Source organism: Papio anubis, chromosome 8 (genome assembly GCF_008728515.1).
Source record: "Papio anubis isolate 15944 chromosome 8, Panubis1.0, whole genome shotgun sequence".
In the NCBI taxonomy this organism is placed as follows: domain Eukaryota; kingdom Metazoa; phylum Chordata; class Mammalia; order Primates; family Cercopithecidae; genus Papio; species Papio anubis.
The window spans coordinates 8345761-8366757 of NC_044983.1; the positions used below are offsets into that span (position 1 = coordinate 8345761).

The following is a 20997-nucleotide window of genomic DNA, read 5'->3' on the forward strand; positions in this document are numbered from 1 at the left end:
GAGTGCCTTTTGTCTTTTGTCTTTAGTGCTAGGTTTCACTGTGGTCACAAAATGGCATCTGTAGCCCCAGCCATTGCATACGTGTTCCAGGCATCCGGAAGAAGCAAGGAGAAAGGGGGGAAGGGTTTTAGCAACCTTTCAAGAGGTTTCCTAGAAGCTCTTCCAAATGACTTCCAGTTGAAAGTTATTGACCATCCTCACCTGGAAAAGAATTTGGGACAGTAGTTTTATTAACTGTATCTATTGCAGTCCCCCAAAATAGGAATTCAGTGAGTAAGAAAAAAAGGAGAGTAGATATTAACAGTCTTTACCATACTTCTCTGTCACTCTTTGGACTTTTTAAAAACTTCTCTGAAAAAAATTAAACCTTTCATTTTGAAATAATTAATTATAGATTTATATGCAGGTGTAGGAAATAATACAGAGGGATCACCTGTAGTCTTCACCCAGTTTCCCCCACTGGTAACATCTTGTAAAACTATAGTACAATATCACCACCAAGACATTGACATTGATCTGGTCAAGAGACAGGGCACGTCCATCAGTCACCACAGGGATGCCTCCTGCTGCCTGTTATAGCCATACCCACTTCTCTCCCAGCTCCATTCCTCCTTAACCCTGGCAACTGTTAATGTATTCTCCATTTCTACAATGTTGTCATTTTGAGAATGTTATGTAAATTCAATCACAGTGTAGGTAAACATTTGGGTCCAATTTTTTGTGTGTATCAATAGTTCATTCCTTTTCAATGCTGAATGGTAGCATTCCATGATATGAATGTATCAGTTTGATTAAGTCTTCATTCTTTGAAGTACATTGGAGTATTTCCAGTGTTTGGCATAAAAGCTGCTATGAATACTTTTGTACAAGTTTTTGTGTGAACTTAAGTTTTCATTTATCTAGGATAAATGTCCAAGAGTGCAAGTGCTCGATCATATGGTCCATTTTACATTATGATAACGTTGAAAATATGCAAAAAGGTTAAAAGCTATTTCTTTAACCTATAGGTGCCATCATCTAAAAATAGCACTGTAAAAATTCTGGAGTGTTTTCTCCTCACATCTTTTTAAAATGTGTATTTCGTTTTTGTTCTCATGTTTGTGTGTGCATTTGTGTGGATAGGCAAAGTTATGCTGCTGTGACAAATGACCCCCAAATCTCAGTGGCTTATTCCAACACATTTATGTCTCATTGATACAAGGTCATTGTCAGTCCAGACAACCCCCAGGGGTCGCTGTCTTGTAGATGGTGACTCCAGGATCCAAGCTCATCTAGGATTTGGGCTCTGCTATTCTGACTGCAGCAACATGGTAGTGACACATGTCATGTCTGTTCATATTTCATTGGCAAGAACTTCTTGTATGACTCCATCTAACTGCGAGGGACAAGAAAACATGCAAAGAACGTGGAAGAACATGGCCCAGGGTGGGATAAGCCGTGGCACTGCATCTGCCATGCAATGTATGAAAAATGTATTTTATTTTATGGGTTAGTGTTATTTAGTCAGGCATGGTGACATATGCCTGTAGTCCCAGGTACTTGGGAGGCTGAGGCAAGAGGATTGCTTGAACCTAGGAGTTTGCAACCTGCCTAGGCAACACAGAAAAACCTCCTCTCTACAAAAAATACGAAAATTAGCCAGGCATGGTGGCGTGCAGCTATCGTCCCAGTTACTCAGCAGGCTGAGGTGAGAGGATCGCTTGAGCCTGGGAGGTCCAGGCTGCAGTGAGCTGTGTTTACACCATTGTACTCCAGCCTGGGTGACAGACCCTGTCTCAAAGACCCTGTATCAAAAAAATATATAGCACAATCTTGGAATATTATAGCACAAACTATTATGACACAATCTCTTTCCTACATCTTATAGATAATTATTATTATTATTATTATTATTTTGAGATGGAGTCTCGCTCATGTCACTGCTGGAGTGCAGTGGCATGATCTTGACTCACAGCAATCTCCACCTCCTGGGTTCAAGTGATTCTCCTGCTTCAGCCTCCCGAGTAACTGAGATTACAGGCACCTACCACCATGCCCAGCTAATTTTTGTATTTTTAGTAGAGACCACCATGTTGGCCAGGCTGGTCTTAAACTCTTGGCCTTAAGTGATCCACCTGCCTCGGCCTCCCAAAGTGCTGGGATTATAAGCATGAGCCATCACGCCTGGCCACAAAGTATTAAGAAACAAAATTAGAATGATTTTCAGCATATAAAATAATCTTGATCTTTTCTTTGAAAATTTCTGTTACCTGCCTGGGAAATTCACTTATGTAAAATGGTTCATTCACCAACTATGTGAGGTAGACAAGAACTCACTGTCAGAATAGCATCATTGCTAAGACAAAGAAACAAACGAAGTCATTTGGATCATGCAGCTTTACCCCTTGGGCCAGTGTAAGGCCATTATCAATCTCACCCTTAAATCCTCCAGCCTGTTTTCATGTTTTCTTTCCCATGATGGGTGTCATCCTGAGATAGCTTTGTTTTTTAGTTTTGTTTTTAAAACAAACTAGAACTAAAAGGCAAACAAACAAAATACCTGACCATTTAGAACCCTGTAAATACAATAAATAAATCGCATATGTTATATTAAAATGTATCTAATAAATAAATAAATACACCCCACGTAACATTCTACCAACACCATCCCCTAAAAAGAGGAAAATAATGGAGGAACTTTGTCCTTTCTTCTGGAAATACTTTTCATTTCATCTTTTTCAAGTTAAACGGCATTCATCTTTCAAATTTGTTATGTGGGGATTCCTTGAAATAAAGGTAGTCTATGTACAGTTCAGTCAAGCTTTCCCTGAGGTCATGAAACAGAAAGGCTCGCAATAAGATTCTTCAGTAACATGGTTTATTCAACAAATTTAAACTGGCCAGGCACAGGGGCTCACACCTGTAATCCCAGTGCTCTGGGAGGCTGAGGCAAGAGGGCTGCTTAGCGTCAGGCGTTCAAGACCAACCTAGGCAACATAATGAGACCTCCATCTCTACAAAAAGTACAAAAATTAGCCGGGTATGGGGGTGCATGCCTGGAGTCCCAGCTACTCAGGAGGCTGAGACAGAGGGATCGCTTGAGCCCAGGAGTTTGAGGCTACAACAAGCTATTATTGTGTTACTGCACTCCAGTCTGAGCAAGACCCTGTCTCTAAATAAATAAATAAATTCAAACAATCAGCAAGAAGCAAAGGAAAAGAGGCAGGACAGGTTAACACATGGAGGATAAGCCACGTGGGCAGATTCCTTGGTTGTACACTGCTCGTTTGTCCTATCTCTTTCTCTCTCTGATGCATGAGCCTTTCCCACTGTTGACGGGGTTTTGAGGAGCAGAATTGAGGGCAAGCAAAGGTCTCCACAGAGGCAATGCTTGCTTTTTTCCTTCCCCCTTTTTTTTTTTTTTTTGAGACAGAGTCTTGCCCTGTCATCTAGGCTGGAGTGCAGGGTACGATCTTGGTTTACTGCAACCCCTGCCTCCCAGGTTCAAATGATTCCCCTGCCTCAGCCTCCCAAGTAGCTGAGATTACAGGCATGCACCACCACGCCCAGCTAATTTTTTATTTTTTAGTAGAGCCGGGGTTTCGCTGTGTTGGCCAGGCTGGTCTCGAACTCCTGGCCTCAAGCGATCTGCTGGCTTCAGCCTCCCAAAGTGCTGGGATTAGAGGTGTGAGCCACCGCGCCTGGCCCATGCTTGCTTGCTTGCTCTTTCAGGGAGTGGAGGCAGGAACATGGGTCCCACTGCCCAGCTGCAGCTTCTCAATGATCCACTGGGCAGCAAAGGGGTTTTATCTGTGTCCCTCCGTCTGGAGAGCCCCCTTGTTTGTCCTCAGCCCTAGTCCCAACTATTCCAACCCTCAAACAGTTCAAGTATAAATTTGTATCTAATTTTGTGGGAAAAAAAAATAATCAAGGGAATTATTGCAATTCTTCCTTTGATTTTTTTTTTCCCCACATGAAACTGTCTCAGATTCCTCCTTGAGTCCCCAGCATTCAGGGGAAGTTTCTATTTCTTGCTTCCGTTTGTACTTCTAGCATCAAGGCTACCCAAACTCTTTTCCTCCACCAGACCTCGGTGGGAATCACACGTGCCTGTGGATATGTGGAAATGTGTTTGAATGTTTGTTTCATTTGCATGGGCAAGCTTACCTGATATTTTTGTGTTCACGTGTGTAATCGATGTAAGCCCTACCTGAAACTAACAAAATACTGTGTTAAGCCTGACAAAGTGTAAACAAAGCAGGTATTTCCCAGTTGTTCCCGCCATGAACTGAGGGCGCGCTTCCCAGGATCAGCGGCTGTGCCTCGTAAGCTGCTCTGGCCTCGCAGGCCACCAGCTTCTGGGGTGGGCACCATCGCCTGTTCTTGTTGCAAAAGGGACCCAGCCCTGAGGCTGCAGGCAGGAGGGTGGGGCTGACCCAAGAACTAGCTCCTTATCAGGAGGATACAGAGTCCTGAAAATCCCCCCCACCCCTGGAGTTTGCTTCCTTTCAGATCTCTGAGCATCTTTTGATCTTGAAGCTAATCCATTTTTCCTCTCTCTCTTCCTACTTCCCCCCTCTTTCCCCTCCTGTCTCAACCAACCTAGGGAAATAAACTCCTATGCAGGAGATAAGTTACCACAAATAACAGCTACATTAACTCTTTCTTTGCAGGAAAACTCAGCTGAGCTATAATTAGCTAGAGTGTCCAGTACATATCAAGTAGATCAAGTGACTATAAATGGGGAGGTTTCTTAAAATTTTTTATATATTTTATTTTATTTTTTTTAGAGATGGGGTCTCACTGTGTTGCCCAGGCTACATTTGAACTGCTGGGCTCAAGCGATCCTCCCACTTCAGCCTCCAGAGTAGCTGGGACTTCAGGCACACGCCACTGTGGCCAGCTTTGATTTTTTATTGCTATGTTTATTCCTTCATTTAATGCCAAAAAAGGCTTAGAGGAGTTTTCTGGCCCCTACATTGACATCACACACAGGAGGTCCTCATTAAGTCTTTTTGCCTAATTGGCTTAATTGTGGTGCCTTTGGTAACTACTGGAGGAAATCCCGTGCTCTGCTCTGGGGCGAGAGGACCTGGCCACTCTGTGCTTTCCGTGGCCAAGCCTGGCAGGTTGGGGACTGTGAAGGGGATGCCCCTGACGACATGGGGAGAGGCAGCCTTGCTGTGAGCGTTGAGTTTGAGTCCGAGAACCTAATCAGGAAGGCTCAGCTCTCTCCTTGCTTGCTCTATGGCCTTGAGCGACCCTCGCAATCTTTTTCTCTAAATCTCGCCTGTCTCTCTCCCTCACGAGTCTACTGCAAGGCCCACCTGGGAGCGTGAGTGAGGATGCTTTGTACACCTCCGAGGGGCCCCACATAGGGCCCTGCTGTCATGGTCTCAGGGCAAGGAAGGTTGCCATGCCTGGGAGTTGTGTCAGGGAGCCAGGGAGCCGTGTGGACAGACTGGCCACAGTCCTGGTCGCTCCAGCTCCATCCAGGTGCCCAGCTTCCCAGGGCACCTAAGCCTAGCAACCCCAGGGATAGCCAGGAGGGAGTTGGTTCTGACCTGCTGCGGGGCGGGGGAGGGGTCAGGCCCGGCTGGGAGTTACCTAATCCCAGCGAAGAGCATGTCTGATTGCTTGACCGCTGCCCTCCTGCAGCTGGATTAGCAGCTGTGGCTGGGGGAATAGGCTTGTTTATCATGCCCGAGACAAAGGGAGGAAGCTGAGAGCAGTTAAAACAACAGCTCTTCCTGTTGCCCCCACGCCTTTCATCCAAGGAGGCCGTTGTGAAGGAGAGTCCTCTTGGTGGTCAGGCCGGGGCCTGGGATGTCATTCTAGGGGGAAGGGAAGAAGGCGGGACCTCAACTGCGCAGGCGAGGCTCTGCCAATCCCACTACTGCCCCACAGGGCAGATGCGATGTCTCCATTTTACAGACGATGGTGACCAGGCTCAGAGATTGATTCATTCTTCCAAGGCTTCACAGCTGCCAAAGGCTAGCCCTGGGATGCTGAGGGGTCTGGCTGCCTGCAGACGGGCTCCTCTTCCCTTTGCCTCATGTTGACACCTTCGTGCTGGACAAAGCAAGAGTCATCAGCCCCAGATGCCCCCAGCACCCTTCTTTAAGGCCAAGATATTTGGTGTCCTAGAACTCTTGTTATAGACTCAGAAAGTCTGAGCAACGGCAAGGCCCATAAGCATTGTTGAGTCCAATTGCACTGCAAATGTCATTTGACAGATGAGGAAACTGAAGTCCAGAGAGGTGAAGCAACTCATCTACACCAAAATAGCATTTTAGTATCTTGCAGAAGGCAGGTGGTCAGCAGAGCTGTTGAATGATGGAATCCGTGGCAGGGAGCCAGACTCGCGTCCCCACCCCAGCTCCCTGTGCTCTCAGGCCTGTGCCAGCCTCTTCAATGGGGATGGTTTTGTCCGCAGGTTGATGCTACAGCCTGACCTGGGGGATCTTCCAGTGTCTGCTGGCTCCAAGCATCCCACCTGGTGGCCTTCTGCTGATCCTGAGTCCCCACTCTCTACGCTCTGTAAGTAACTAATATTTATCTTGGATTAGTTCCAAATCTACTGCAAAGTTGCAAGAATGGTACAAAAATCTCCCACATCCGCCACCCTCTCCAAAAACACTCGCTGCTCTTACCACTTACTTTCCTAGCTATCAATAGCGCTATGCCAGGAGGGAAGGAAAGAAAAGAGCAGAGAAGATGGAGGCTCTGGGCACTGTGTAGATCAAAGACTCCTCCCTTTCTCAATTCCATAGTCCCCTGGAGAGTAACAGAGTAAAGAAGTTACCTGGTCTTCTTTCGTGACCATGCCCAGGTTCAGTAGGTATTCAATAGGGATTTGTAGAGTGGAGGAATGGATTGATATCATACAACCTGGATTGCATTGGCTACATTCTGTCAGGACACCTGAGAGCAGAAAGAGCATGAGGCGTTGGATCTCTGGGGTGCGCTGGGAGTAACCCGGCATGGTAGGGTGAAGAAGACCAGGGATTAGCCTGAGGGGAGGGCATTTCTGGATGCCCAGAAGGGTCCCCTCTTAGAGAAGGTGACAGAATTATAGGCTGCTCAGGCTAAGGGGACAGTTGAAGGGCACCTGAGCCTCCATTTCCTCCCCCACTTTTCAGAGGGGAAAGTCAGGTCCCAGGGAGGTAAAGTGACTTCCTCAAGGACATGCCCTGGCCAGTGGCAAAAGCAGATGAAGACTGCGTCACCCGAGTCCCCAGCCTCTGCCTGTTTCCTCCCTGGTTCCATTGCTCTATGCGTTTATGAGGATTAGCCCATGTTAATGTGGCAAAGCTCACACACACTTTCATACAGTCCCAGGTTGCACTGCAGGGAAAGAGTGACTAAGAAGTCCCAGCACTCTCCCAGGGTTGTGGTGGGTGCATTTCTGGGGGAGATGGGCCTCTCATTCCTGAAGAGGATCTTGGGGCGACTGGAGGGGCAATGACTCTTGGTGTCCCTTGAGGAGAGGGAGTCCCGGTTGGGGTTGGGTAGACTCACACTGGGTGGAAGAACCCTAATGCCTGCAGATGGGCTTGCTCTACCTGAAGGTGGACAGGGGTCCCTTGGGCTGGTGGGTTCTGTGTGAGGGCCCCTGCCATGGTAGGAATAGCAGCCACTGCAGCAGCCATCCCCGAGCCTGTGGACTCATTCCTGGGGATGGTTCCTAATCCAGCAGGAGCCTGGTGATTGGCACTCTTCTGCCAAACCTAGAGCCTTCTGCAGTTCCAGCAAGCAGTGCCTCAACAATGCCAGGAACGCTGGGGGAGGTCCCCAGATGGAAGTGGAAACCCAGTTCTCTCCACACAGCAACACCAGACCTGGTCCTCACTTTCTGCCTGTCAGCTGTTTTGCATTCTTTGTGTTGCTCTTCCCCACTCGCCACATCACGGAAAACTGGTCCATATGCTGGGAGAAGCCTCGCAGATGCCGATGATGATGCAGTTGTCTGGAGGGTGGGGCTCGTCCTAGGGGCCCTGTGTTGCAGCCTCTTGCAGCTCTGCCTGCAAGCATCAGTGCTGCTCCTTCTCAGGTCCTGGGAGAGTGCACATTCAGAACTGTTTGCAGAAGAGGGTGACAGGCACATGGTTGAGTTCATTTAGGAAGTGGATAAGTAGGGTGGTGTCAGAGATGAGCCCGGGGACTCTTTTTTCCTCTGGCAGGTGCTGTGTGACATGAGTACCGTACCATGTTATGCTCCCATCACTTCTCTTCTTACTCAGACAGCTGTGGTGTGGTCCAGCCTGACGCTCTGGGCTCTATCTGCCATGCTGGAGGAGCTGAGGCTGCCTCACGCCTGCAGCTGGGGATCAGGGTGAGTTGGGCCACCTGGTCAGGCCCTTGGGCACCCTTCTCCACAGGCAGAGAGAGAGGGAGGACAGGGTGTTGAGAGTCCTGAAGCCTGGGTTCCCCTCACATTGGTCAATTGGTTTTCTCAGATGAAAAAATTCAGGGAGGCTGAAAAGGGATATAATTCATGCGTCCCTCATGGAACTATGTGGAGATTCTCTACAATAATTGGAATATGCCTTGCCATGAAGCAGTGGTTACTGAAGCTCGTGTAGTCTGCACAAAGGTGTAGAGAATGTTCCAGGGCAACTTGGGTCATGCCCCAGAGGTTTGGAGTCCTCCTGGTGGCTCTGGGTGAATGGCGGACTCAAACGATGACCACAGAACAGCAGTTGTTCTGCCTCCTGTGCGGGACACTGCACTCCTCTGAGTGGGCTTGCGATTTCCTGGGCCTCCCCTGTGCCTGGCACACAGTAGAGCCATGGAGAGTGTTTGTGGGGCTGAAGGGCACTCCAGGTTGCAGGGATGGGACTTGTGTGCTCACCCAGGGTTTTCTTTGGCTGGAAGCTGATGTGATTTGGGATTTGGGATTATTACATCCCTGTCTGCCCCAGCCCCCAGATCTACCCTTTGTCCTTTGACCTAAGGGTCTGACCTCTCTGGGTGGCCTTGTCAGGGTTCTTGCCCTCTGATTTCGGGTTGGATTTGGTCAATGGGGGCACCAGCGGGAGATCAGAGGGCAGAGGGGGAGAGAGGTCAGCATCTCTGCTTCCCCATCCCTGACCTGGCTGCGGCTTTGCGAGGCCAGCATTCCCTGCTCACGGCCCTGGGGCCGCTGCTGTGCAGCTCTAGCTCCCACTGGCCAGCAGCCTCCTCTCATCTGTCCCGCCACAGATGCAGTCATCGCTGCTGCTATCTCCTGGAAACGTTGCTGTGCCCTGTTGGATGCAGAGCGTTGGACACTCTACCCATGTCTCTTCCATAAACCCCACGATGCAGACCCTCACTTTCAGAGTGACCCCCAAGGCATTGGTGCTCCTGTGGCCCCAGCAGTGAGTGAGGAAGCACGCATCTCATGTTGTAGGCTCTGCCCACGGAGAGGAGAGTGGATGTGGATGGCGCTGAAGGATGGGCTGAGCATCCTTAAAGGGGTAGCTCATTCTTGGCTCTGAGTTGTGTCAGAGCCATCAAGGGGTCCTCAAAGGCTTCCAACTCCTCATCTTGACCTCGTCCATCCTATATCAGGTCAACCTCAGACTGGGAATCAGGGGACCCCTGTGTCAGATGAATGTTGATCCGTTTACTCATTCAGTCACTCAACAAACAGTTCCAGAGCACCTACAAGGTGCCGTGCACTGTGCTGCACACTGGGGAGCCGAAGTCAGTGGCCTCATCCTCACCCTTGGTCTAGCGGGAGAAATAAGGGGTGTACACACACGGGGATTCTACAGGCCGTGAGTTGGCAGGAGAATGAGAGGAGCGGAGACAAGGGGCTGCAGGCATTGTAGAGGGAAAGGAAAAAGTCAGGATGAGATGCGGGTCCCTCCCCAGGATTTTAGGTGGAGATAGATATCTGTATATGTCAATACATCAGATTGCATAGCCAGGAGCTGATTGTTACCAACCAGTTAAATGAAAATACGTGAAAGGTGCTTTATAACCACCATCTTAGACATGCTGCCTCCATTTCCAGAGGAGAAAAGGCTGAGGAGGAATGTTCTAGAACGTTCTAGATAGCACCAACCCAACTCTAGGATCACAGCGTATTGCCCAGTTATAGCTAAATCTAAGCAGGGACAATGGGGATTTCCCACAATCGGACGTTGGTGCCCCTGGTTGCTTCCCTTTGTTTGTTGGAACCAGGGCAGGACTGCAAAACCACACTCCTGCCTTCACCCGAAGCCTCCTCTGGGCCAGGGTCGCCCCATCTTTGTGCTGTCTGCTTCCTTGACAGGACCTGTCCTCCAGTGGCCCTTGAAGCCTCCCTCCCCCACTGCCCACCATGTGAAGCACGATGACAAAATGGCAAAAACATTCTCAAGGAAATGAGCTGCTCTGTTCCTGGGGCCACCGCGAGTGTCAGAGAAAGCAGGTCTGGGAGTGATTTGCTCACGTCCGTGGCCTGACTCCAAATCCGCCCCGTGCTGGCTTCCCCCTTCCTGTTTTTGAATCCAGACCTTGCCTGGCAGTGTCTTCCCCGCCGTGGAGAGCCCCCCAGGACCCATGGCCCTTGGTCTTCGTGTGCCCAGGGTGGGCCGCTTCCCTTCGGCCTCCAACCGGCCCTTGTCCACAGGCTTGGGCGGCGCTGGCAGAGAGAACCCAGCGCTTGCGGTCTGAGAGCTGGCTCCAGCCTTGCTGCGGTTGTCTCGGAAGTGGAGGAGGGGGGACAGGGACAAACTGTGGAACTCTGCCAAGCCTTGTATGTCTCCTTTGTTCAGTGGGATTTCCCGGCCATCTCTCTAGGTAACTGTAGGAACAGTTGAGATAATGTTTATGTGTATATATAATCCCGCTATAAACGGAAAAGAGCTTCACACATGTCATTACGTATTTGAAGAAGTGCTCCCTACCCAGAGTGTGTGTGCATATGTGTGTGCACGTGTGTGCGTGTGTGCACATGTATGTGCATATGTGTGTGTGTGTGTGTTTGCAGGTGCTGTTGCCATGACAACATTCCCGCTGGGGCCCTCCAAAATATCCTGCTGGTTGATCTTGGGTGATCACTGCTTTCACAACATCATGCCCTGCTCTGAAGCTGACCATGGCTCCCAACTGTGGCGGCGTAAACAAACCTCCTCTCCACAAACCCGGCAAAGCCATTCCCCCAGAGAGCCAGGCGTTCACTCCACTCAGGCAAGACCCCACCTGCAAAGGGGCCGCCCTTAGCCCGACTCTGCCGGTGCACACCTCCCAGCCCCCACAAGCCCAGCTGGGAAGTCTCATCCAAATTCTCCCACTACGATGACTGGTCTCCTATGAATCTCATAGACTTAACATCACATGAGTTGGCATGCAGTTGTCATTCCTTCATGTCCAGAGTTTTAGCTCAGTGAATTTCAACACTAGCTGAGAATCACCTGGAGAGCTTTTTAAAAATGAAAAAATTCACTTATTTGTGCAAGAAGTGAATTTAGAGGTCACTTTGAACCTGAGTCCCAGCAAGAGAGGGCAATTTGCTTATGGTTATCTAGGGACGCAGAGTCCAGGCAGGAGGCTGCCTACGCAGAGGCGCAAAGCCCCCTTCTCGGACCCCAGCTCCCCTGCAGGCTGGGGAACAGAAAGTGAAAGCAAAACCCTCCACGCTCCACAGTTTGTCTTGACATTTTCTTTCAACCGGTGCTTGACAGCTCTCAAACTTTACGCCCCTTTCTCTTTTCTCACTTGAAAGGCTCAGGCTGGCCGAGAGTGACATCCCTGCTGTCCCTTCCTCCCGGCTCTCTGCGCGTGTAGGGACAGTCCTGGAACTCAGCTCTGCAGTGGGGCGGAGGCAGGACTTGTTAGATGGAGAGGTCAGGTCAACCTCATACGAGGCTAACTCAGTCCGTACCTTTACCTCTGCCCGTCCTCCTACCTGGTGCGTGGATGGGGTGGCAGAGAGAAGAAACGTCAGGGATGGAAGACGGCAAGATTCGGTCTGGTCCCCACTCCACTGCACTCCCAGCTGTGGGTCAAGGGAGGACCATTCAGGCATGGAGATAGATGCTCTGAGGACAGAGGGCCTTTGCCCAGCTAAGCCCCATGACTGAGCTCTAAAGGAGATCCCCCACCAACCTGACTCCCACTCAGGATGGGGCCTCAGCAAGGCATGTTAAAGGCAAAACAGAGTGCAGAAGACTCTGACCTTTGACTCCCTGAGTCACCCTGATGCCTATGTGGTGGTGACAGGGCCACGCAGGAACAGGGGAGAAGTGGTTTTGGTGAGCACAGAGACTTGGGGACAGACCACTAATGCCAGGCAGAATGGGATCTCAGTCAAACTGCGGGGCCCACAGCAGCGTTCCTGTGACTGTGAGGCATCTTGAGGAGGGAATAAGTGGTAAGGACAGCAGGGTGGAAAGACAGGAGGAGCCGGGGACATAGGTGGCACCATACAGCCCCCATGCCAGCGTGTGAGCGGCCATCTCTAGACTAGTTCTATATGAGAAGAAAATAAACCTCTACCTGGTTTAAGTCATTCGTGGGGAGGGTCTCTGTTGCTGACAATAAAATGCAATTCCTGATTGCATTTGGTTGCACAGTCGCCCAAGCTGCCTTGGGACCACGTCTGTGGTTTAAAGTTGTTTGCTAAGTTGAGCTGAGATCTGCCTCAGAGTCTGAGGAAAGCCTGGCCAATCCTAGCTCCCAGTTCCACCAGGACCACCCCAAAGAAATCTAGTCCCTTCCTCCTCTCCAGCTTCTCCCTATTCCTTCCCGTTTACTTTTCATCTTGATGTTCTTTGCTCTATCTGTGACTGTTCGTTGGCTCCCAGGCCCTCTTAGTCACCTTCTCACTTGCTCAGGGCCACGGGTAGCCCCAGGCAGGGCGCGTCCCCTGTCCATGCACTTTCCAGACCCTTGGCGGCTACCTCCAGCCCTGGATTTGCTTGTTCCTTGGCTGTTTATATGTTTCCTCCACGCACTTGCTCCATGATCGGGCAAGAGAGCTTTCTACCTGTCCTGTGTTTAATTATCATCCTGTTCTGTGCTTACTGTACTTCTCACTCCATTCTCTTCCCTGCTCAGCTCGCCAAGCATTATTTATTCTTCAAGCATTTGTCCAGCACTTGTGATGTGCCAAGCACAGGGCCAGAGGTGCACCAGACCCACTTCCTGCCTTCAAGGGAGCTCTGATGAGGCTGCACATCTCGCTTGGTGTTGTAAGCCCTGCAAATCCAGGCCATCTCATTAACCTACTTCCCTTGCTGATAAGTGGCCTAGAGACTATTAGCAAGTGTGTGTTTGTGGGGGGTGGACAGGAAGATACTCTAGCACTTGTTTTTGTTTTGTTTCTTGACAGTTTCCAAGGATTCTACTTCCGGTGTCAATATCAGGTTTCTTCCAGTCCGAAGTCTTTTATCCTGAGTTGTCATGGATGTGTCCCTCTTTTATTACCAGACAGAACGGGAACTACCATTGGGAAAATTTTCCCAGTGACTACAGGTTGGACAAGAGTGTCTATATTCAGGAACGTGATTTCTTTTCTTCTTTTGAAGTCACACCATCAGGGCTCCATGGCCAGCCCAAAGCTTCACTGTCACTCTCGCTGTTGTTTCTCCTCTCCTTGTTTTTTTCTCATCACCAAGGATTAGATCACAGGTTCTTAGCCTGGGCTTCCTGGATCTCTGGGGCTGGGATTGGGGGTTGCATCTATGATGAACTGCAGGAGCCCATGCTCTTGCAATTGTGTGCAGTATTTTGTGTTTATGGGAATGTGCTTGTTTTTCAGGAGGGGCATTGCTGTTGTTCATGGTTTTCGCCATCATTTTGAAAGGGAGGGAGGCTACTACCTAGACAATTTTAAGAATGAACGCCTTTGGTAATTTCTCAAGAGGTCTCTCAGATTGGGAGACAATACAGCCTCATGTGCTAACTTTCCCTACAAACTCCTAGTGTAACCTCAGTGATCCTGTGGTTTAGCCTGTTTATGGCTCAGACAATGGAAGCACAGACAACTTAAGTAGGTCACTCAAAGCCATCAGCTTGTCACTGGCAGAGCCAAGTTGGGCCCATTAACCTGGAGCCCTCCAGAAGCAGCTGGGTTGCTCAACCACTAAAGAGTGAGGACCTTGGTGCTGTCTGTATTCTTTCCTGGATTATAAACTCCAGGAGGCATGAGCCTGCCTCCCCAAGCTGTGCCTCAGTCTCTGTGTCTAAAGTCTGGCACACAGTAGGTGGTCATCATTTGCTGCTGGATTGCTTTGTGTCTGTTCATCAGAAGTACTAACTACCCTTGTGAAGCCCTTTTTCCCTACTTGCTCTGTTACTCTCCATCTGAATGTACTGCCCGGAGCCTGGGGTGCCAGAGAGTTCTGTTGTGTGGAACGGTGTGATGTTTCCCTGAACTCTCACTAGTTTAGGAATTGGCTTAGGGAAGACGTCCTCCACCAAATTACCTTCTTAAAGGGTAATTCCTCCCACTCCCTCCTTTTACTTTTTTTTTATTACGTTATTTTATATTTTATATTGTGATAAAATACACATCACATAGAATTGGCCATCTTAACCGTTTGTAAGCATACAGTCCTGTGCCATTGGTGTGCAACCACTACCACCACCCATCCCCAGACTACCACCACCCATCCCCAGAACTCCCCAGGGCAAAACTCTGCGCCTCTGAAACACTGACTCCCCACTCCCACCTCCTCCCAGCCCTGGCGTCCCCCATTCTACTTTCTGTTTCTATGAATTTGACTGCTTTAGGGACCTCATACAAGTGGAATTATACAGCATTTGTCTTTTGCAACTGGCTCATTTCTATTCACGTAATGTCTTCAAGGTTCATCCATGTTGCAGCATGGGCCAGATTTTCCTACCTTTTTAAGCCTGAGTAGTTCTCCTTTGTTTGTTGGTATCGCATTTTGCTAATCCATTCATCTACGGATGATTGTTTGGGTTGTTTCTACCCTTTGACTACTGTGAATAAAGCTGCAATGAACGTGGGTTTACACATATCCCTTTGAGCCCTGCTTTCAGTTCTTTTGGGGAGATACCCACAAATGGGATTTCTGGATCATGTGGCAATTCGATGGTTCCGTTTTTGAGGACCCGCCATACTGTTTTCTACAGCAACCACATCATTTGACTTTCCCACCAGCCATGTTCCATCTTCTCCCCATCCATGCCAACACCTGTTTTCTGTTTTTTACAGTAGCCGTTCTAATGGTGTGAAGCAGCGTTTCACTGTAGTCCCTCCTTTTTTTCACGAGTCATGTTCACCTACCTGCTAGGCCTGACCTGCTCCTGACGCTCTCAGCACCCGGAATCAATCGAAATCTGTGGCTTTCTCGTGGATATGTGAGCAACTTGTGCTTGGCTTTTTGTCATTCTGTATTTCCCGAACTTTAGTACGCATACGCACAGATTTGGGTTTTTTTCCATGTGTTAATATATCTGAAGCCAAGATGCATCTTTGCAATGAATGTCTTGTCTTTGTCTTCATTTGTCGTAGTTTCTTTTTTTCATTCTTCTTTTCTTATTGGTTTGTAAAATACCAGTGCTCTTATGACGGGTGGCAAGTGCGAGCCACTGGAAGGTGGTGCTGAAAACAGCTGCCTGACCCCATGCGGCCCGTGTGGACCCGTGTGGTGGTGGAGAACCTGCAAAGGACCCAGCTCCCTGCTGCGTGCCTGCAGCTCTTGTTCTCTCTGGGGGCTGCGTGCCCCAAGTGTTTTTCTCTGGGGCCATATTCCTATCACGCTCGGCTTCTTTCAGTGACCTGTGTGTGATATTGATCAGCCCTTCAAGCTCTCGTGGCAGCCCTGTCCCCCTTCCTGATCAGCCCTCTGGGGCCTAGCTTGGGTTCCTGCCACTGGCATTCTTTTCTGCAAAGCCCAGCCTCCCCCATCCTCCCACTATTCACTCTGTTCCTGAATCCACCGCTCCTGCTGCCTGTGCCCGCTGCCAGCCCCTTACCCAGCCTAGCCCACTCCTGCTCCCAGGGCTGCCAAGAAAACGGTTTCCTCCCTGCAGGTCTGCCCTGCCCATTCCTCCACAGGGGCTGTCAACTCTTGGAGCATTTCCTGTGACTTCTATTTTTTCTCCTTTTGCCCCGTAATCTGTTTTTCCTTGCTCCCTCTGCCCCCTCCCACACACAGCTGGAAGGCCTCTGCTTTCCTTCCCTGTTTCCTCCCGAAATCCCCGGCACCGCCCCCTCCTTTTCCATCCCACACTGCTGCGCCCCCTGCCCACCCCCCACCTGCACTGACTCAGCCTCCCCTGGCTCTGATAGGTGCAAGTGGGCCCTGGGGTTTGCTGGGGACCTAATCAGCCCCAGGGGTGGATCCCTTGGTCTCTGTGCTTGCCGAGATCACCCACCACAGCTCCCCGCTTCCTGCCAGATCCTCTGCTCCTGCATGGTCCTGTCGGCAGCCTGGGGTGCCTGGATGGTTCAGAAGTGAAATGTCGGAGCCTCCTCTAAAGCATTCTACCTGCCCACACCTGATGAGACCCTGCCCTGTGTGGGAGATGGGTTGGGGGGCGCCTTTATTGCTCAGTCATGAGGCTTGGCTGGGCAGAAGCCCTCCGCCTATGGAGCATCTCATACCTCATCTAGATGCTCCCCCCCCACCCCCCACCCCGCCACCCGGGGTTCCCCACTTGACCCCCAGTTGGGCATGGAGTGGAGAGCGGGGACCACACCCCACACCCGTCCTCCAGCCTGGCCCGCTCTTCCCTTTGTCCTTCCTCCCAGTATTTCCTCACACGCTGAAGGCCCAGGTTCCTGGACTCTCACAACAGGTGAGCAGCACTGGAGGAAGAATCTTCTCCCTCTTGGGAGCTTCTGTGACCCTGTAGGAGGCCTGATTCCTGAGATGGTGGAGAGTTGCTTGGTGCAGGTAGGGCGACCTCTCCCCGGGCCTGGCCTGGTACCCACCCAGCATGTTTTGTTAAGAGGTCAGTTCTTCCCCTGCTCCTGCTTGGAGGAGAAACCTCATGATTTTGAAAGGAGGAAACCAGCAAGGGAAAAGTGATATGCGACTTTGCGTATCAGCTGATGGTTCACCCTCGGTCCAGCTTCTGAAGGCCGATCTGAAACGTAGGAATGCAGTGATTGTCCCCTGTCATCCACTGGACAAATTGGAGGATCTGACAGGAGCCTCGGCTTCCACCCCCACCCAGGCTTCTTCTTAACTCAGAAACCCAGCTTCAGAGTCACTGAAGGTGAGGTGCTTGCTTTTGTCACTCTCTGGGGCCCACATCTCAGTTGGGCTCTTCCTGCTCTACAAGACAGAAACCCCAACTTAAACCCACTCAGCCAAGGAGAGAGCTGTCAGCTCATGGAACTGAAAAGCCCAGTTTTCCAGGCCAGGTTTTGAACACCCCGATGCAGGGATGGCAGGTGTCCGGCACCCAGAATGGCCCTGCTCCACCCTGACTCTACGGCAGCCGATCCCAGCTTTTGAGAAGCCTCCGATCTTCTCCTCCCAGCCTTCCATCCCAGCTTGCAAAAAGCCTCTGACCTTCTCCCCCCCAGCCTTCCAACACCACCCAGCTGGCCAGAGAAGGCGACAGGGCCATATCTATTTGCTGTGGTCCTAACTTCTTCCTAGGGCCAGAGAGGCTAATCCCTAAGTTGTTTTTAGGCTTCAGCTCAGGAGTCTCTGCATCACCTCCTCTAGGAGGCCTTCCTGGACCTGCACGGCCATTCCTTTTACTCTGCATTCAGTCACACCCAGCGTATATTGTGGTGTATGTGTGAGTGTGTGTGTATGTACACATATACACATCAGAACATTTATTACTGTGTGTAGGAGCATGTCTGCTTGTCACACTGGAATGTGAAGTTTCTGAAGATCAGTGCCATGTCCTACTCATGTTTGCATCCCAGGATACCATGCAGAGCCTGATACAATAGAAGCTCAGAAATCTTTGTTGGATACATGAGAGAGTGAGTCATGAGTGACAATGTATGGAGAATGTGATGGGTATTCTGAGAGTGAGGCCTGGAAGGTGATGCCTCTCCCAAGAAGAAAACCTTCCATGTTTGCAACTTCCTTCCCCGTGGCTGCAAAATAAGGTCATACGGGGGACAAGACAGTGCTGAAGACACAGTGATGCAGGGATATGGAGGTGCTAAGGACATGGTGATGCTGGGGACATGGAGGTGCTGGGGACATAGTGGTGCTGGGGATATACATGGTCATTTTGGTGGCATGGTGATGCTGGGGGACAGGGTGACAATGAGTCATAGCAATGCTGGGGACATGTGATGCCGTGCTGGGGACACAGTGATGCTGGGAACATGGTGACTCTAAGGACATGTGATTCTAGGGACATGTTAATGCTGGGGACATGGAGGTCCCGGGAACATGAAGGTGCTATGGACATGGCTTTGCTGGGGACACGGCAATGCTGGGGACACAATGATTCTGGGGACATGGAAGTGCTGAGGACATTGAGGTACTGGGGACATGGAGGTGCTGGGGACATGGTAATGCTAGAGGACATGGTCATTTTGGGGACATGGAGGTACTGGGGGACACGGTGACACTGAAGACATGGTAATACTGGGCACATGGTAATGCTGGGCCATGGAAGTGCTGATGACATTGTGATGGTGAGAACATGGCGGTGCTGGCACGTAATTGTGGTGCTGGACACATGGCACATGGCGATGCTTGGGACATTTAATGCTGGGAACACAGTGATGCTGAAGACATCATGATGCTGAGGGACATGATGGCACTAGGGACATGAGGGTGCTGGCAACATGGTGCTGCTGGGGATATAGTGATTCTAGGGGAAATGAAGCTGGATGATACAATAATGCTGGGACATGGTGCTGAGAGACACAGTGATACTGGGGACAAGGTGGGCTCACAGTGGCAGGTGCAAATGAAAAGATGTTGGAAGAAGGGCTGTCCCACAGCAGTGTCTGGGGCAAGTGCTCCAGCTCTGCAGGAAGGTGAGCTGAGGGCTGGGAAGAACAGCTTCGAGGGATTAAATGCTGGGTGGGAGGAGGCAGCCCAGCTAATTATAAAGCTTGTGTCAGAGATGAGGTCAGATTAACAGGTCTTTCTCTGCACCATGATTTTGAAAAAGAGAGAAGAGTTCTATCTCTTGGGACAGATGGGGCTACGTGGAGAGGAGGGTGAGAAGGGAAGATGGGGGCCCCAGCTACCCCAGAAATGGGCACAGTGGCCACAGCCAGGGAGGACCGCGGCTGCCCATGGCCTGTACACCAACGGGGGTCCTGGGCTGAGCCACCTGTAAGCTGGGACGACTCCTTGCCTCTGGTAAGTGCTCGGGGCCAACTTCCAACAGGCCTGGCTCTAGGAAGCATCCGCTTGACTCATCTGTGTGCATTTCTCAGCCCGACTCTGTGCAGAACGTGGGGCTGGAGCCCCGGAGAGCACAGACAGGTTCTGCCTCCTGGGCCCTGGTGGAGTTGGCCAGAAAGGACGCAGGCCCGGGGTGGGAACTGTCGGAGAAGCTACACTGAAGATGGGGGCTCCCCAGGCTTTAGGGGCTGAGTAGAACTCTTCGAAAGAGGAAATCCAGGCCGGGGCTGCAGGGCTGGGGCCACCTTGCAGGAAACCCTTGGAGCCAGGCAGCCTGCGGGGAATGGTGAATTCCCATGTAAGCAAGAAGCAGGAGGTGAGGTGCCCCGAGCAGGCGTGGCCTCCTGCGCTGGGAAGAGCACAGAAAAACATAGAAAGCCTGTGCAGCCCTATGTGAGGCTCCTCTCTGGGGGCCAGTGGGAGCAGGAATGGACTGTGGGAGACTGGCCTGAGCCTCGGACAGCAGCTCTGAGCCCCGCTCTCCGATGATGGCAGCAGTGGCTGGGATATTCACCTGTAGGGTTTATCATGCACCTTGCACAGACTTCAGGAGAATGTGAGAGGCAGCATCATGTTTATATGAAAGCAAACCTCAACACATAATGAAGAAGGCACACAGCTTCAAACAGTGGCACCCCCTTTGGGTTAAGGACACAGAGCTCCAAGTCTCCCTGTCTGCACCCCTGTCCCTGCGTGGCTTGAAACCCATGCCTTCCACTCCAGCCCTCTCACCCAACATCTCACCCCTGGAGACGGGGAGTCCAAGGAGGCGAGAACCCCCAGGGGCCACACAGGGAGACCTCATGAGCAGGGGTATGCTGTCTGAGCCTCCCGAGTCTCCGTCTAGCCTTTGTACCTGTGTGTTTCATGGTCCTCTCTTTATTTGCCCACCTCCTTAGAGACAAACCGCTGAAATACTATTCAAAAAGGTTCAAGGTTGGTGGAAGTGAGCAAGAGAAACAAGAGGAAGGAAAGAAATAAAGATGTATTTCCGGGTGTGGTGGCTCATGCCTGTAATCCCAGCACTTTGGGAGGCCAAGGTGGGTGGATTACCTGAGGTCAGGAGTTTGAGACCAGCCTGGTCGTTATGGCAAAACTCCGTCTCTACAAAAATACAAAAATAGCTGGGTGTGGTGGCGTACACCTGTGATCCCAGCTACTCGGGAGGCTGAGGCACGAAAATCGCTTAAGCCCAGGAGATAGAGGTTGCAGTGAGCTGAGAGTGCACCACTGCACTCCAGCCTGGGCAACAGAGTGAGACTCTGTCTCAAAAACAATTAATACTTGCTCAGTGCCAGGTGCTTTCATGTCTAGACTCATCTAATGATCATAACCACTATGCAGTGTGGCTATGGCTGCGTTTTACAGATGGGGGCCACCAAAATCCAGATTGCATCCTTCACCTGGGCCACACAGGAGTAGGTGGTGGAGATGGAGTTTTTTTCGTTTGTTTTTTTTGTTTGTTTGTTTGTTTGTTTTTTGAGACAGAGTCTTGCTCTATTGCCCAGGCTAGAGTGCAGTGGCATGATCATGGCTCATTGCAGCCTTAACTTGCCAGGCTCCAATCATCCTCCCACCTCAGCCTCCCAAGTAGCTGGGACCGCAGGTGCACACCATCTGGCTAATTTTTGTATTTTTGTAGAGATGGGGTTTTGCCATGTTGCCCAACTGGTCTCGAACTCCTGAGCTCAAGGGATCCACGGGGCTGGAATTTGAACTCAGATCTGTC

At 50.6% G+C, this 20997-nt stretch overlaps 1 protein-coding gene across 1 annotated transcript in view; it reads left to right on the forward strand.

Moving 5' to 3' along the window:
• The first annotated feature begins 3635 nt into the window (after nt 1-3635).
• The window catches only part of RP1L1 (RP1 like 1), a 36129-nt gene continuing 18767 nt past the window's right edge, over nt 3636-20997 (forward strand). Inside the window, 1 exon segment of the mRNA XM_031669350.1 lies at nt 3636-6519. The gene's annotated coding sequence lies outside the window, so the exon portion shown is untranslated.